The sequence below is a fragment of the Canis aureus genome, chromosome 24 (assembly GCF_053574225.1).
Source record: "Canis aureus isolate CA01 chromosome 24, VMU_Caureus_v.1.0, whole genome shotgun sequence".
In the NCBI taxonomy this organism is placed as follows: domain Eukaryota; kingdom Metazoa; phylum Chordata; class Mammalia; order Carnivora; family Canidae; genus Canis; species Canis aureus.
The window spans coordinates 15,215,585-15,233,607 of record NC_135634.1 but is presented as its reverse complement, the minus strand read 5'-3'; the positions used below and the strand labels follow the sequence as shown (position 1 = coordinate 15,233,607).

At 47.2% G+C, this 18,023-nt stretch overlaps 1 pseudogene; it reads right to left on the bottom strand.

The window, feature by feature from the left end:
• Positions 1-4,649: 4,649 nt before the first annotated feature.
• LOC144296454 (glyceraldehyde-3-phosphate dehydrogenase pseudogene) lies at positions 4,650-5,903 on the bottom strand (annotated as a pseudogene).
• Between the last annotated feature and the right edge of the window lie 12,120 nt (positions 5,904-18,023).

Below are 18,023 nucleotides of genomic sequence, written 5' to 3'. Positions count from 1 at the left end.
TCCTCTCACTTTGTACATAGATCTGAACTCCTGAGCTTGCCTCCGTTTCACCCCACTCCCCCTTGCAGGCAAGAAGTCAGGCAAGAAGTCTCTGTTCTTGTACAGACTGAGGGAAGTACTGGAAAAGAAAGGGACCGAGGGTCCACACGCAACCCCAGAAGGAAGAGGGAGGAAGGCCAGCACAACTGAGAGTCAGGAAGGGAACAAACATAAAAGAAGAGAGAGGGAGCAAGAGGAAGAACCCTCTGGTAGATTCCAAGCCATTTTAATTCTTCCCACCTCACACACTCCAGTTGGGAACCAGGTCCCAGCAGCCATATGGTTTGGGGAACACTACCTTTCTCCGTCAGCCATCCTGAAGCAGCCTCAACACTGCTAAAGAAGCAGTGTTCTGGGATCCCTGGGTGGCGCAGCGGTTTGGCGCCTGCCTTTGGCCCAGGGCGTGATCCTGGAGACCCGGGATCGAATCCCACGTCAGGCTCCCGGTGCATGGAGCCTGCTTCTCCCTCTGCCTGTGTCTCTGCCTCATTCTCTCTCTCTCTCTGTGACTATCACAAATAAATAAAAAAAAAAAAAAAAAAAAAGAAGCAGTGTTCTTGGGGCGCAAATAGGAGCCTCTAGACAATTCTCCTAGTTTCCCTTTCTGACCAGATTAGGACTAAATCCCTTCCTCTATAGAAAGTCTGGAGGATTCTAAACAAGGGGGTGATGAGAACCAACATATTTTTAGAATACCTCCTGGCCAACAGGTAGAGGTTAAATTTGCAGGACAAGGAGGACATGGGGAAGCCAGTTAGGGGATCTTCGGCAATCCAAGTTTGGACTAAGGTGGAGGCAGCAGAGGCAGTGGGGGAGGCAACGTGTGCTGCAACATGTGCTAACCAATGCATTCTTAGCCCTCAATGTTAGTGACAATCCTCCTAAGTTAAACATTAACCATTGCAAAGCTGGAAGTGCCGTCTATGATAACCATTTCTACATTTAATCACTACTATTTCGTCAGTAATGTATTGAGCCCGGTAAAGGAAAATAAGACAAAAGGCCTATCTTTAAGCTGCTTGTAAAAGCTGGAATGGAAGGTTCTGCATCTGACCAGATGCGATGAGCGCCTTGAGAAGTACAACATAGAGGAATTCAGATCCTCCAACGGGGAGACATGATCACTGCCTGGGACAATCTAGGAGTGCTTCCATGGAGCAGGCCCAGATGTGTTGAATTGCGAAGGATGAGGGTCTTAGTGATTGTACGAGGGGAAGAAGCCTCTCTGGGCAAAGTGTTGGCAAATGGGATAGGAATAGCACAGGGACTGGAAGGTATTAAGTGTATTCAAAAGTCCTAAGCGGTGGTTTGGGCTGGAGGGTAAGATCCACACAAAGGATCATGTGTGACACATTTCTGGAAGAGAAAGTTTGAGGGTAGATTAAGATCAGTTTAAGGAAACTATAAAGACAAGTGAAAGAATTTACTCCCGGGCTGAAGGTTTTGAGCAGGAGAGTATTGCAGCTTGAGAGAGCTTACTGTTTTGTCCATCGCAGGTGGCTAAAGGAGGCAAAGTCAGGACTGGGAGGTCGGTCACAGATGGGTCTGACTCTAGACAGGAAAAGAAACTAGATTGGAGAAATACTTGGGTGTCGAGCCATGATTGTCATTATCTGGTTGAATATGAAGAAGAGAAGAAGAAAGAAAAGGGAACTAAAGCAAGGTTTCGTGACCAGAAGGGGTGGGGCTGCCATTGGTTTCTAGCTAGCTGAATTTCAGGTGCACCTGGCACGCAAGGGTGGAGGTACTGCACAGGCAGATGGAGGTGCATAGCTAATGCCCAGGGACACCAGGGCTGGGGTCCCTCCCTGAGCCTCCTCCTTGGAGGTAAGACTCAAAGCAAAGGGGTCCATGAAATTGCTGAGAAAGGATAATGTAGAATCAAGGAGGAGGGACTGAGAAAGGCTGCAGGTAAGGAACAACAAGGAGAGCAGTTATCAAGATAGTTGGTTGACACTTTGCGCCCCTGACCTTTAACTTGCTTGGAACTTAATGCCACCCGGGCACATTGCTGGCTTGATAATGTCCCAGGTGACCTCTGGCTTGCTTGTCTGGGTAGTCTGTCTCTACTTCATTCGACACTATGATGCCCAAGGAATAGAATTTACTGTTGCTAAGAAAAGTCTTTGACAAAATTTCTGTTGTAGGATTTGGTCTATGAGCTTGCTAAACCTCAAGTTTTCAAAATCAGATGATAACTCTGCAGTTTAAGGCTTCCAGAACTCTATAAATAGTATTTGTGTCTTCCAGGCTATCTCAAAGTCATTCAATGATATTCAAACTCTAGACTGGTGTACTTTCTGTTGTTGTTGTTGTTTTTTTTTTTTTTTTTTTTTTGATTTGTGATAGTGCATTGCCATTCATGAATACCACTTTTAGCATTGTATCATGCTGTATTTATGTATACCAAGATTTAAAAAATGGTACCCACCTGGTAAATAATCCAATCGTGTACACATTATGTACAAAATTAAGGACCTCAGCCATCATTTCCTGAGTTTGGATCTTCATTCACTTATGTTTTTATTTTATTTTATTTTCTAAAAGATTTTATTTATTTATTCATGAGACACACACACACACACACACAGAGGCAGAGACACAGGCAGAGGGAGAAGCAGGCTCCATGCAGGGAGCCCAGCATGAGACTTGATCCCGGGTCTCCAGGATCAGGCCCTGGGCCAAAGGTGGCACTAAACTGCTGAGCCACCCGCGCTGCCCTTCGTTCACTTATGATGGGATTATGTCCCAATAAATTGAAAATGCATTTAATACACCTAACATATTGAGCATCATAGCTTAGCCTAGCCTATACAAAGGTGCTCAGTACATTTAGATCAGCTTCCAGTTGGGCAAAATCATCTAACACAAAGCCTATTTAATAATAAAGTATTGAAAATCCCATGTAATATATTGGCTTCTGTACTGAAAGTGTCAAATAGCGTGGTGGTCTGGGTTCAGAATGGTTGTCAGTGTATTGGTTGTTTAGTGATGATGTGACTGAACTAGGGGCTGCGGCTGCTGGCCAGCATCAGGAGAGAGGCTCTTGCTGCATTATCACTAGCCCTGGAAAAGATAAAAATTCAAAGTTTTCCTTCTACTAAGTGCATATCAATTTTATACCATGGTGAAGTAAAAAAATCCTAAATTGAACCATCCTAAGTGGGGACCTATGTGTAGAGGGTATGTTGGAGCCAGAGAGAAGGAACCACATCTTAGATGGTAAGTTTATGAACAGTTCAGGCTGCTGGGCAGAGCCAGCTTCTGGGCGTGTCCAGCTGCACAGGGCCCGTGCAGGGCTAATGTCCTGCTGCTGCGTCTTGAAACTGTTAACATTTTTTTTTTTTTGTTAACATTTTTTGAACAGGGAGCCTTGCATTTTTATTTTGCAGTGGGGCCCCACAGATTATGCGGCCAGTTCTGTTGCAGAGCTAAACACATGTCTCAGTAATAATGGAAAAGGTCAGTGGGGTCTTTGCTGGAAACAATGTTTGAAATGGCTCTTTAGGTCAAAGCAACGCAGGACTATAAGGCTGAGGCCCCATGGGCTTCCCACAGTGAGGTCAGCTTTGGGGCTCACCAGCCATGCTGGGAGCTCTACCTTTGAGGTCGGCGCCTGGCAACAGCTGCTCACCCTGAGTGGCTGAAGAATTTAGCTGCAAAAATCTAATTTGGGACTCCCTAATTAAGCTAATGAAGTCAGATCATTTTAATCTGTTCTTGGTCTAGCCCTATGTCTAATCCCAGAATAAATAGATAATTGTGACTTTGTGGCATATGTGCCCTATTTTATGATAGATGAGCCAAGCAACAACTTTCCATAATTTTTTTCTGAAAATTTTAGGAAAGGAACTGATTTTTCTTAGCCAAATTGAATGCTTCAGAGGAGACAAAACTGCAATGCCTTTAAAATAAATCAATCGTGCTCCCATTTTACAACCTTTTACTGACTACTATAAATAAGTGGTGTCCAAATTACCCCTTAGTCCTGAAAGATCCTATATGATCCTCAAATTTTTCTTGTTTTATGAATAATAAACGTTACCATATACAGATGTCTCCTGAGACTGGCTGAAGTTGGTGAACTGGGGACCAAACCATCTCTCTCATTTAGCCTCATAATCTATAAACTAGGGAAATACACTATTTCACCTATAAACTACATCAAATTATTTCCCGTAGATACATATATCTTCATAACAGTAGAAAAACCTTTAAAACCCAGAAACTGAAGGGATCATTCTGTTTAATCTGTCCATCTTCCACCAATCAAGATTGTTCTTTATGAAGTATTTCTACTGCTTTTTCAAATAACTGAAGTAAAGTCATTCTTCCCTTTTAGAGTTTATGGATTCATTTACTGAATCTTTTAAATATTAATCCAAATCTTAGGCTATTTTCAAGTATCATCTATTCCCCTCTTCAGAGGGCTTTTTGTTTCACCCACAGAATTTGACTTCTTCTAAACACATTAGAAAACACAGGCCCCATTTACAAATAGACTGGTTGGTTACCACTAACACTAATAATGATAGGGGATAATGTTAGATGCTTGCTCAGTGCATCAAGCCCTATGCCGAGTCCTTTATTTATTTATTTGTTTGTTTGTTTATTTTTTGGGGGGTACAGTATACTTTATTGATGGTACATGACAAGGTAGGGCTCCCCAAGCCCTTCCCCTTCCTTGGGGTCTGGGATGTAAATTGGAGCTCAGGAAATTCTCAGTGTGTTGGGAGATTAAGTTGGGGCAGGGACTCCCCAGCAGCTGAGGGCCTCTCTCTTCCTCTTGTTCTTGCTGGGGCTGGTGGTCCACGAGGCTCTTACCCCTTGGAGGCCATGTGGACCATGAGGTCCACCACCCAGTTGCTGTAGCCGAATTCATTGTCATACCAGAAAATGAGCTTGAGAAAGTGGTCATTGAGGGCAATGCCCACCCAGGTGTGGAAGGTGGAAGAGTGGGTGTCACTGTTGAAGTCACAGGAGACAACCTGGTCCTCAATGTAGCCCAGGATGCCCTTGAGGGGGCCCTCTGATGCCTGCTTCACTACCTTCTTAATGTCATCATATTTGGCAGCTTTCTCCAGGCGGCAGGTCAGATCCACAACTGACACGTTGTGGGTGGGGACATGGAAGGCCATGCCAGTGAGCTCCCCATTCAGCTCAGGGATGACTTTGCCCATAGCCTTGGTGGCACCAATGGAAGCAGGGATGATGTTCTGGGCAGCCCCTTGGGCGTCACGCCACAGCTTCCCAGAGGGGCCGTCCACGGTCTTCTGGGTGGCAGTGATGGCATGGACGGTGGTCATGAGGCCCTCCACGATGCCGAAGTGGTCACGGATGACTTTTGCTAGTGGAGCCAAGCAGTTGGTGGTGCAGGAGGCATTGCTGACAATCTTGAGGGAGTGGTCATACTTCTCGTGGTTCACGCCCATCACAGACATGGGGGCATCAGCAGAAGGACAGAGATGATGACCATTTTGGCCCCACCCTTCAAGTGAGCCCCAGCCTTCCCCATGGTGGTGAAGACTCCAGTGGACTCCACAACATACTTAGCACCAGCATCACCCCATTTGATGTTGGCGGGATCTGGCTCCTGGAAGATGGAGATGGCCTTCCCGTTGATGACAAGTTTCCGTTCTCAGCCTTGACCGTGCCGTGGAATTTGCCGTGGGTAGAATCATACTGGAACATGTACACCATGTAGTTGAGGTCAATGAAGGGGTCATTGATGGCGACAATATCCACTTTGCCAGAGTTAAAAACAGCCCTGGTGACCAGGCGCCCAATACGGCCAAATCCATTCACTCCGACCTTCACCATCGCGTCTCGGGGACACAGCTGGTCCTGCACCAGAAGTTGCGGCTGGCTGTCGGACGGGGAGGAGCAGAGAGCCGAGTCCTTTGTTTATATCATCACTTTTAATTCTCACAATCACAAGAGAGAGGGAGCCACTGTTGGACCTGAGGAAATTGAGGCACAGATTGGCCCTGCCTTTGTCCAGTGGGTCCAGCTGGCCAGTGCGGGAGGATCTGAGCCAGGGGGTTCCAGAGCTCGAGGCACCCCTCAGATTCTTTTACATAGGAAAGATCTCAGTCCTCTGGCTTCCAATTTACCCTCACTCAGTTATGTATTATATGCAAGGTTTCCATTTGAGAACACTGCTGAGCCAGCATGATGGTCAGAATATATGGAAATCTTCTAAATTTCCTTTACAGAGATAGCAACCAACCAACTCAGTTCTTCTGAGATTGAAATATGTGTGACTTTCAATTTGAAAATCAGGAAAATCCTTGCCATCCCAGGATGATGGGTCATTCCACTAATAGAAGAGTAAGTAGTATCATGTGTATTTTGAAACAAAAATATATGCACCCCTGTGTGTGCATCCTATGTGAACACACTTGTGTACACCCCAAGACCACAGAGGCTGAGTGAACCACTTCAGTAAGCAGTATGCTCAAGTCTCACATCTTGAACATTGTGAGTCCCTAAGGACCCTAAAGTGAATATGGTCAGACTCAGGGAAAGACAAGCTCAAGGGAGGACCTTCCAGAAGCCCTGTGGATGGGAGTAAGAGGAAAATATGGAGGTGCCTGCATGGGCAGGAGTGCTCTGGGAGGAGCAGGATTGCCCCAGGAGCACCATTTACCTTTTTCTGTCTCTGGACTCACCTCTACCAGCCCCTAATTCTCCCCAGTGACACTTGACTCTTTCAATAGCAGGCAGCAGGGACCAGCGCTCTGCTTGGCCACTCCAGTGCCCTTTCTGCTCCCCATTCTCCTGCTGATGACCGCAGCAGCATTGTTCTTGCAGTCTTGGCCTATCTCCCCACACTCTGCTATCTCATGTTGGGGCAGCTGGACATTTTCAATAGGGCGACATGCTGGAGGGAGTACATTTTCTTCCAAGACAGAGGCTGCTGTCTCTCTCCAAAGAAACCTTTAAGCATTTAGGTGGAAACCAATACGGTGGAGGGTTTTCATGAGGACCTATGAAGGAATCCTGGGGAACTAGAAAAAAGAGAAAGACACAGACTTTTTTCTTTTTCTTTTCTTTTTGATATTTGTTGCTGAATAGCTCCTTGTTTACAATCCTTTGGGCATGCATTCAGTTCCTATGACAATGCCTATGGCGGAGCCAAAATGTGAAATCAGACTTATTGTCAACCACAGATGTGCTGCCAGAGTCTGGGTGGGGCCACGCAATGAAGGAATATGGCATCAGCTGAGCATGCAACAGTGGCACGCTCTGTGCTGTTTGCTATAGTCCAAATGGGGAGCTTTTCACTCAAGGTTTGAAAATCCTCAATAGAGAAGATTCTAGGGAGAGGAGAAGGCAGTTAAATTTGGGTCGCTGAACTTAGTCCAATTTCAGAAAGAAACCACACTTTACTGCTGTTGAGTCATTTGCTGAGCTAGGGATGTGTACTTGAGGTTGACACATAGCACTGTCCTCCAGGAGACAACAGATGCCCAAATCATATTAATACTTAAGCCAATTTAAGATTCATATTAGCTCGGTTCAAGTGTGTCATTAGACTAATGTTTTTTACTTCTATTTTAACTTTGAGGTTGAAATGGGAGCAGTTGAAAACAAGCATGATATTAATTTCCCTATAATCTCTTAGTAGGAATATGACATCAGTATCATCACTTGCATTGAAGGAGTATTTGGCTCAATAAAAATTGAGTGTCAGGTACTACATTAATCCTGTGGAAGGGTGAATCTCCCAGTAAAATAATCACCCCATTTAATTTTTACTCCCCAATCATCTGTGTTCATGGCTGGGCTGCAAATTTCATGAGAATAGGGGCCACGTCTGTCTGTATCTCTCATGCTTCCCACAATGCCCCAAGAGCATATAGTAGCCACTCAATAAATATTAATCAAATGAACGAACATAGTTCAAATGAGGCAGGATCTCCACCCTTAAATTGTGGTAAAGGAAACAAACATAAAACTGACTGAGTTGGCCAGGTGCCCCAGTCTTTTATTAACTAGAATCTGAAAGGATTTTTAATGCTATGAAGAGGAGGGAGAGACAGAGGAGGAGATAAAGGGTGAGACTAAGGAGGAGAGAGGGGAGAACTGTGAGTGGGAAGAGAAGAGGAAGAGAATTTGAGAGGAACAATGAATATAGGGAAATGGCAACTGATCAGAAGGAAAGTGTGGAACAAATGGAAGAGCACCAGATTGGCATTTTAGTGGGGTACCAGAGCAGCAGAATGTGGCACAATTATTTGAGTTCCAAGGTTGGAGGTGTTTGACCATCCATGGGTGTTGGGAAGGACACTGGCTTCCACTGCTGGGTGCCAGAGCTGAGGAGAAGCTCCTACTGACATAGACACATGGACACAATTCAGGTAGAGTCGTGATGGCTATTCTCCTTCCTATGTCCTTCCCCCAAACACCTGCCCTGAGGCAGAGCCATAGCAGACCTGTGTAATAGGTGCTGTGTGGGGCTGCTGGAGGGCAGGCTGGGCACTGATGGGCTGGGTCCTGGAAGAAGACAGATTCAGATCGTCAGTCATGGAAAAGACCCATCAAGAGTTCCCTTTTCCCCTCCAGCCTGGCCCTGCTTTTTTTTTTTAAATTGGAGTTCAATTTGCCAACATATAGCATAGCACCCAGTGCTCATTCCGCCAAGTACCCCCCTCAGTGCTCATCACCCAGTCACCCCAACCCCCCGCCCACTTTCCCTTCCACCACCCCTTGTTCATTTCCCAGAGTTAGGTGTCTCTCATGTTTTGTCACCCTCACTGATATTTTCACTCATTTTCTCCCCTTTCCCTTTATTCCGTTTCACTAATTTTTATATTCCCCAAATGAATGAGACCATATAATGTTTGTCCTTCTCCGATTGACTTATTTCACTCAGCACAATACCTTCCAGGTCCCTCCACGTCGAAGCAAATGGTGGGTATTTGTCATTTCTAATGGCTGAGGAATATTCCATTGTATACCTAGACCACATCTTCTTTATCCATTCATCTTTCGATGGACACCGAGGCTCCTTCCACAGTTTGGCTATTGTGGACATTGCTGCTATAAACATCGGGGTGCAGGTGTCCCGGCGTTTCACTGCATCTGTATCTTTGGGGTAAATCCCCAGAGGTGCAATTGCTGGGTCGTAGGGCAGGTCTATTTTTAACTCTTTGAGGAACCTCCACACAGTTTTCCAGAGTGGCTGCACCAGTTCACATTCCCACCAACAGTGTAAGAGGGTTCCCTTTTCTCCGCATCCTCTCCAACATTTGTGGTTTCCTGCCTCGTTAATGTTCCCCATTCTCACTGGTGTGAGGTGGTATCTCACTCATTGTGGTTTTGATTTGTATTTCCCTGATGGCCAGTGATGCGGAGCATTTTCTCATGTGCTTGTTGCTGGCCCTGCTTTATCTTCTAGAGCTGCTTCCAGGGCTCTCTTTCTATAGGCGAGAGGCTCCAGCACCTGGAAGGGGCTTTCCATCACGGCTTCTGGGCATTTTTTATTCCGGATTACAGAGACAGGTGTAGCTTTCCATTGTAGGCAGCTAATAACTTCACTTGCTTCTCACTTGCCTTGATCTCTCTGGATTTAACTCCTTAGGACTGTCAGGAGGTAGTCAGGAAGCCCCAGGTCCCCTGGGAATGTACACCATTGACCTCAGTTTGTTTGCTTCCTCGGTTTTTTATACTTGGGCTCCTGGTTCCCGAAATCATCCCACCAGGAGCATGAAATGCCTTTAGGACATCTCCGTGCTCTCTCGCTATCCTATCAGAATTCCTGCTACCCCTGTGGAGCTTGGGGGCCTGGGCGCTCATGTCAGCATCACCAGGGCCATTTCTCCTGTGTGACAAACAGCCTTCCTTTAGCAGCTCTGAAAGCTACAACTTCAGGGGTGTTTCTCTAAGTCACAAATCAGAAAATGATTAGCCCCAGGTGTCACAGCTGGTGATGGCCAAGCTGAGGTTCTCCCTGGCGTCCGGAATGTCAGCGCTACCCACTCAGTGGTTGCTCCAATGATCAGACCCTTGCCAAGCCTTTGCATATGTCTAACAAGTAGGTCGTGAGTGAATCATTTTTCTACATGAAATCTTTAATTTCCTTTTTTATGAGGGCTGGATATTTCCTGAATAAAACTCTTTAATCTGGCCTCTGGCCGCTTTCTGTTCCTAGTGTGTTTCGATGATCTGTTGGTGCATGACAAATTGCCCCAAAGCATGGGGGCTGAAGACAACATTTTATTTCTCATGATTTCATGGTCTGACTGGCAGTTCTTCTCACTGCAGATCTCACTTCTCACTTATGTGTCCGTGTGGTGCACGGGCTGGCCTGGGAGGCCCAACAAGGTCTGTCGCATGATGGAGGGCTGGCACCAAGTGTCTGTTAGTGCCTCAGTTCACAGCCCCCCCAAGCCCGCCCTCCGCACACGTGCTGTCTCCTGTTCCGGGGCCATCCCATGTGGCCTCTCTCCAGCAGGCCAGCTTGGGCTTCCTCACAGCATGGTGGCTGGGTTCCAAGAGCACAAATGTGAGGCTCTTGGGTTCCCCAAGAAGGGACATGGTGACACATCAGCTGCGTTCCATCAGCCAAGTGAGTTTTAAGGCCAGCAGAGACTCGTGAGCAAGGACTGTCGCCTCTACCCCCAGGCAAGCACAGTGTCAAAGAGGCAGTGGCCCTCACTGCCCAGCATGTCACAGTCCTGTCCTCACACTTGCAACCCAGGGGGAAGGACAAACAAGTGATTGTCACTCCAGCACTGCATATGTCCTTGTCAGACACCCCACCTGGCCGCACGAGTGCTCCAGGTGGTGACAGCTGTTAAGAACCCTGAGGGAAGCTCATGAAACAGGCCCTTGCAGATCCCAGCACCTCAGTTACTAGTGAACTCCTCACCTCCTCCCTCACCTCCTCCCTCACCTGCTTCTCAGGTGAGTAACGGTTCCACCTGTTGTCGTCTCCTGCTCAACATGTCTTCAGGCTAGGAGCCACTGACTTGGCATTTGTTACAGGTGTTCTAGCTGGCAGTACAGCCAACCTCTGTTGTGAAGATGATCCCTGCCTTCTCTCATTCTAGGTAAGGCCTGTGGTGGTGAATTTTATGTATCAGCTTATCTGGGCCATGGTACCCCAATATTCGATCAAACACCAGCCTGGATATTTCTGTGAAGACATATTTTAAATGAGATAAACATTTTAAATCAATAAGCTTTGAGTAAAGTGGAATACCCTCTGTAACATGGTGGGCCTCGTGCAGTCAGTTGAAGGAGCTAATAGAGGATCACTGAAGAAGACTGAATTCTGCCTGGTTTGCCTTCAGATTGAAGCTACAACTTCAACTCAAGCTCTTAGATCAAATGTTGGTGCTTTCTGGACTGGCAGGTATTCAAAGCTGATTTTGAGGGGTGCAGGGATAAACTTTATGTTAATTTTTAGACACTCTTCTTTGTTGGGGCTCTTTCACCCACAGGCCCCTTAGTGTGGGCAATGCCACCTCAGGCTGGCCACTTATCTCCCCCAGCCCCACAGATTCCGACCTCCCAGCAGTGCAACCCCCATGCACACATGCAGACTCTTGCTGCCCCAATGTTTTTGCCTGTGGCTTACTCAGATGAAGTCCTCTTTAAGATGGCTCCAGTCCAGTTCTTTATTCTGTGTAGATCACATCCCATTCTAGCCTGGTGCCCTAGCAACAAGATAGAGGGTGTTCCTTAACTTTGCGGTCCCTTTATTTGTTTCTTTCCCAAATTCTCTCAAGAGAGGCAAGTAGGTACTTTTGACTGAGGTGGTAATCTGGGGATGGGGTGGGGACAACAATGGATGGTGACATTTCTTGGGGCAAGGGCTACTGTTATTTCTTGGCTAACAATGATCAAAAAGGAACCTGTTCCATCTTTTCCTATCATTCTTCCTCTCTGCCATGTATGCAACAAGCTTCTCCTGACCAAATCCACCACTGTGGGCCTCTCCCAGAAGGTCCTAAGGTATGTTGGTGCCTAATATACCAGTCAAAGACCTTTTGGCAGCAAGTAACAAAATATCTAAGAGTGGCTTGAGCAATAAGGGTTTATTATTATGTATAATAAGTATAGAGGTAGAAAGTTCCATGTTGACCTGGTGGTTTGATTATATTAGGGCTCTAGGTCAACTTCTCTGCATTCTCTTGATATCTTTCTTGTGAGCTTCTTGTTCACAAGATGGGTGCCGCAGTTCCATACATCACATCATCCACCATAACAAACAAAGACAGGAAGGGAAGGATAAACTCACTTCATGTACTTCTCTTCTGAATGGAAACTGTTGCCCCAAATTCTCCAACAGGCTTTCCTTTACTCATTGGCCAGAGTAGGATCACATGCCCTCATTCATCCATTGCCCAGACCCAATCACTAACAAAAGGAATAGGGTTAGTCATAGACTTGTCGTGATTCATCCTCTGGAGCTGGTTCCCTCTTCCTCCAGTCAGCCAATCCTAGAACACAACTGAGACTTCATTAGCAGGGGAAAGAAATGACTGGGTGTTGGTAGACCAGCATAGTGTCACTACAGGCACCAAAGACGAATGCCACCTCCTTCTGCTTCATGACTCTGCCTGGGGGACAAATCATGAGACAGCAGATATCAGTCCTTCTTAGAAACAAAACAATCACATGTATGAGTGAGTGTTCTGCAGTTCAAATAGGCTGGTTCCTACATGCAGTGTGCCTCTGAAGTCCCTGAATCGGAGAGCGGGAGCCACTGCAGGTGCCACACCAAGACGCATGCCCTGGGCTGCAGGGTCGGCCACCTCACCTCGGGGTCCATCCTCCCAGGTGCCCTCCCAGGTGTCTCCCCTGGGCAGCGCTGCCAGCCCCCCCTTGACTCTCTCTTCCACTTTCTGGGGTGGGTGCTGCTGAGGACTCGGCGCTGCGATGTAGTAACAGAAACAGGTGCTGTTTAGCGTAAGCCCAGGAGAGAGGGGGAAGCAGGAGGGCTGGGCCACGCTGGGAAAACCAGCCAGAAGCACCGTGAGGGGTGTCGGAGTTCTAATCTTTTTTGTTTTTTTTTTTAAGATTTTATTTATTTATTCATGAGAGATACACACAGAGAGAGAGAGAGAGAGAGAGAGAGAGGCAGAGACACAGACAGAGGGAGAGGGAGAAGCAGGCTCCATGCAGGGAGCCCGAGGTGGGACTCGAACCAGGGTCTCCAGGATCATGCCCTGGGCTGAAGGCAGGAGCAGAACCGCTGAGCCACCCGGCTGCCCATGGGTGTCGGAGTTCTGACAGCATGTGGCAGGGGCTGCCCAGCCCGGGGACACCTTACAGCCTGTAGCCGGTTAAGTAGATGGAGGCCGGCAGGAGAAGGAGGTGGAGAGCTGGGGCTGGCGGCGTGCTGGGAGAGCTGCAGACCTTACCTCTAGTTCTCTTTCCTGCTGCCTCCTGATGAACACTCTGGCAGGCTAGCGTGTGCCTGGTTTTAATTAGTTTGAATATCCATGCTCTGGGTTTGGGGGTTAATTTAATTTTCACCACTGTCATAGATTAATCCAATTCCCCTCTTGGGAAGTTTGAATGGGAAACACAGGGATGGAGTTAACAGATGAAAGAGGACGCAAAGTGCAGGACAGAAGGCAGGCCGCAGAGACCATCAGAGCGCCGGGAGCCTGCCAAAACAGGGCGGGGAGGGAGCATTGGCCAAAAGAATCGCTGGAAGAAGTTGTTCTGTGATGGAGATGAGCCTGCTAGCATCAGAAACTGGGAACTGATCACCTGGGTGCTGGGGCAGGGGAATCCAAGCTCAGGATGCTCCCACTGGCAGGGCGGGCTATCCTGTTTCCAGAGCTGTTTTTTCCAAAGAATGAGGAAGTCCACCTCCCACCCTGTCCTCTGAATCCCCTGCCATGGGACACACACCTCCTTTATTTCCTCACACCTCCCCTCCATAAGCCCTCCTTACACAAAGTAACCAGATGAGGACCTTTTTATAGCACTGAAAGAGCTCATTAGGATCATTGTTTAGTACTTGACTATTCTCTAACCTTCTCCAATTATTGCTTCTTAATTTTGACCCCAAATCAATAAGAACATTTTTCTTTTTTCTTTTTTTTTTTAAATTTTATTTATTTATTTATTCATGAAAGAGAGAGAGATAATCTGTCCAATTATCTGAATGACACATGGGGGAAAAAATACCCAACAACTCACAAAATCACAGTTGCTTTAATCCTAGGCTCCATGCAGGGAGCCTAACGTGGGACTCGATCCTGGCACCCCAGGATCATGCCCTGAACTGAAGGCAGGCACTACACTGCTGAGCCACCCAGGGATCCCCAAGAACATTTTTCTGATGGTGAGCTATGTCCCAGGTCTCTGCACATGAATGCCATGAGTGAGGGCTCTGGTACAGATGGTGTGTGCCTGTGTCGCCAAAGTATAGATTCATTCATTCATTCAACATATATATTTAATCTCACTAGGTGCCAGGTTATGCAGTTTCAGGATGAGCAACATGGCATGAATGTGTCACAGTTCTATCTGGAATATTTTATACCTTAGGAAATAGTATAGAAAAACTGAAACCAAAAACAAGTGAATTATAGAGGAAGAAAGGTAACGAAAATGTTCGCTTGCCTTATGGAAGAAGAAAGGACCACAAGGCCCTTCTGAATGGAGACGATTTCCTGGTGGGGGTGGCAGAGAAATGCAGGGATGACCCAGGGATGACCCAGGGATGCACCTTGGGTCTTTGCCGGGCAGATGACAGCACCCGTCTTCAGTGCCACTAGGTCTTCTCCAGACAGGCAGCCTGGCCTCAGGACCACCCAAAACTCTCCTGCCAGCACCCCTAGTGGAGAGCCACCCCTCAGCCCCAGGGCTGCCAGCACATGGAAGCCAACCCGAACCAAGCTCTCTGTGCTCCTCTCAGGGGCGTTGAAAGCCCCAGGCAGCTGGGACAAAGCCTACATTCTGGACATTGGTGGCTGTGTGTTGCCTTTTAAATTTGAAAAATAATAAAGGTGTGTGAGGCCAAGTGTGACTATAACAGGGTCATAAATGATTAATCCAAAAGAGCCATGTAGATGTGAGGGATTTTGTGTGCCAGGGTTTCAGATGCATTCCAAGGAAGGGAAATGTGACTTCTAGAAAGGTGCCAGGACTTTTTAGAATGAATGATTGTGCTGAAGCATTTGCTGGTTATATTTTGAATAATCAAGAAGGATCTGCTGCTGCTAATTGGCTAGCTGATTCATGGCCAAAATCAAAGACTGGATGGTGGATTCAGGGGGACATCACTTATTTTTTGGGGGAAGTGGCATCATTCGGAATCTAATTGATGCATGAGTTCCATCAGAATCCTTCAACCCTGTTGTGAGAGATATGCTTTTAGCACACTTTCAAAAGGAGGGATGATGTTTCCTACTTTATGCCCTATCTTTTGGACATTACACTCCAAGAATTATTATGTGCCATATTTACTATTTTTATATCACCACTGGACTGTTACACACTGCATGGGAGCCACCCAAAGACAGTGGCGACTGTTATCATCTGTGCAACACCTTTTTCCACACCTCCCTCAACAGCCCATTCTTGGTACAAGTGAGAAGAATTATACCCAGATCGAAATCCCTCATGAAGAAATGTGGATCCAGGATGGAAAACTCCTGACAGGAAACAAAGCCTTTAACTTCAGACTCACGAGCCTTTGAAGAAATCATCCTAATCATCTGGGGGGGAAAATAGAGCACAAAAATAAGGCATTTAGATAAAGACTTTATGAAGAGTTTTGACTCTCCACAATGACAAAATTCTCCTCACCACTCTGGCTGAGTTCACCTGGCCTCAGCTCTGCTTCATTTCCTTCCAGAATGTACTATGCACTTGGAGAGGGATGTTCCATGAGGGGAAGTTGGCCTATAAGTTTCCCTTATAGTTTGTATGTTGACACCCCGGACATTTCTGTCAAGCAGAAACAGCCATTGGTCTGCAAGGACAAAAGTCACCACTGGTCTCTCCGGAAACTCTACTTGGTACCCAGCCCCCCGACACATCCCAAATAGGAAACAGAGGGTGTCCAATTATCTGAATGACACATGGGGAAAAAAAATACCCAACAACTCACAAAATCACCATTGCTTTAAAAAGAGCTCTTATATCTCACCAAGTAGCAACTGTCATTATGTCATTACCCGCAGGAGGGGCTCAGTAAGTTCTGTCGAATGGACGACTCAGGGTTCCTCACAGATGACTGTCCCGGCCCCATTAGCTGTGCCCGGGCCCCTCTAGGTGAGATCACCTGTACCGGGGGCTGGTGGTGCTACAGGACGGGCGGGCTTCCAAAGCCAGAAGGGGTGACAGTAGCTCCACACAGCCCCACAGGCGGCTCCTCTTCAGAATGGTGAGATTCTGAAAATGAAGCCCTCCCCGCCCCATTACAACCTTCCAGTCATTTCCCAGTTTTCTTAGGACGACCAAGTCTGAAATCCTTAACCTAGCCCACAAGTCCCTGCTGACACAGCCCCTGGTTTTCTATCCTACCCAACTTCCTGCCACTGTCCCCTTGTCCAAGGCTCCAGCCACCTGGCCCCAAGTGCTCACCCGCCCCTACCTCAGTCTCCCCATACTCCAGCTCCTTCCACCCCACCCCCCACTTCCTGCTCCAGGTGAGTTTGGGGCTCAGCTCGTTAATCCCCAGAACCTCCTAGAGAAGGTCCCTTGCTAAAACCCTCATGCACCCTGTACCTTCACAGCATGTCCCTCTGCTGGAAACATGTGCTCATTGATATAATGGTCTCTCCTTTTATTTTTTTTTTAAGATTTTTTAAAAAATTTATTCATGAGAGACACAGAGAGGGAAGCAGAGACACAGGCAGAGGGAGAAGCAGGCTCCAAGCAGGGAGCCTGATGTGGGGCTCCATCTGGGGACTCTAGGATCATGCCCTGAGCCAAAGGCAGCTCAACCGCTGAGCCACCCAGACGTCCCAGTCCCTCTTTAGACTAAGTTTTGTGAGGCATGACCTCATCTTTCTCGCTCATCTTCACCCCCAGTAACCAGCACACTAGCTGGCGCCAGCAGGCTCACAAGGAATGGGGTTGGGTGGGTGGGGGGAGGCCGGAAGCTCCCTCTCTCCTACCCACTGACTTACAGACATAAGGACGGGCCAGGAACAAGCTGATGTCTTCAGCAGGTGACTCATTTCATACTCTACAAGGAAATAGTCATTTTAAGAATTTTTCTCATAAAACTATTGGTTTGACCATATTAATTACATTTTAATATTAGTCCATGTCATTAAAGATGAATATTCTCAAAGGCTCTCCACCAGAAAAATGCCCTGATGTGGAGAGCAGTGTGAAGCCTCTTAAAGAAGCCATTTCTAGAAAATAAATTCTTTCCACATACTGAGCATAATGATGTAGATTCTCTGACAAGAGAATCAACGCGAGGTCTGTTGGAACCTGTTTTCTCCTAGATTTACATCCAGAGGCTACCTTACCCCCATGGGACCGGCGGAGGCATGTTCCAGATCTCCTGGTTCTGTGTCACAGATGAGAGCTAAAAAAGATTTTTTTTTTTTTAATTCATTAGGGACAGAGAGAAAGAGAGAGAGAGACACAGGCAGAGGGAGAAGCAGACTCCCTGAGGGGAGCCTCATGCAGGACTCGATCCCAGGACCCCAGGATCACAACCTGAGCTGAAGGCAGACACTCAACTGCCGAGCCACCCAGGCACCCCAGATGAGGGCTATAAAAGTGGGCGCTACTACTCTCCCTGCTGGCCTCACCACATGCCGGGCACCCCCAGAGGCAGGACTCACGGTGAAAGGGCAAGTACCACCTTTCCCCGCTTTGCTGACCGGTGACCTCAGGAAGGGACCTTGCCCCCTGCACCCCCACTTTCTCCTTCATAGAGTGAAGACTGTACAACTACCTCCCTCACCGGGTTGTAAGGACCAAAGGACAGGATTCATGTCAAATGTTTAGCCTGTGGGAAAGCTCTCGGTCTGGGTTACCTGGTGTTA